We start from the raw sequence: 752 nt of genomic DNA, 5'->3' as shown, positions 1-752 counted from the left end.
TTGACTTGAAATTGGGCCACGGGAATCTGCTCCGGTGACCGGATTCTGGGCAAAATCCGACGTGATCTTCACGACCTGGATTTTGACCCGTTTGACCCAATTGGATTACCTGGTTTTGATCCAATTTTATCAGAGATTGGATTCTGACAAGTGTTTCTGGAAAATTATTTTTATTTTTATTTTTATTAATTATAAAAATCAGTTTTATTTATTTTATAAATTGATTAATTAATTATTTAATTAATTAATTTATATTATAAATAATTCTAAAATATTTTCTAAAAATCAGATTTAATTATTTTCTTAAATAATTATTTATTATTTATTTATTATATATTAATTATTTAAAAATGATTAATTATTTTGATAATTAATCAAATAATTTTCAATAAATTATAATAAATTCACTTTAATTCCAAAAATTATATAAAAATCATTTTTAATTATGATTTTCCCCAAATAAATATTTTAAATTTTTTTTAGGGTTTAATAATTAATAATTATTTATATTGAATAATAAATTGATTTATCTGTATTTAATTGATATTAATGAACCGTTTGTCCGATTCGAGCGAAACGAAAGCCCTTTAACTCAGAAAAATGATTTATTTTCATTAAAAATAATATTAAATCCTAATTTCTGTTAGAAACTAGTTGAATTTTGATATTTATTTGATTATGAGCCAAATTGCATGTAGAGACAAGTTCGATAAATCCAGAAAAATAGGAAACGAGCCGGATAATGATCAGTT

Source organism: Apium graveolens, chromosome 7, assembly GCF_009905375.1.
Source record: "Apium graveolens cultivar Ventura chromosome 7, ASM990537v1, whole genome shotgun sequence".
Lineage (NCBI taxonomy): Eukaryota > Viridiplantae > Streptophyta > Magnoliopsida > Apiales > Apiaceae > Apium > Apium graveolens.
This window is presented reverse-complemented; position numbering follows the sequence as displayed.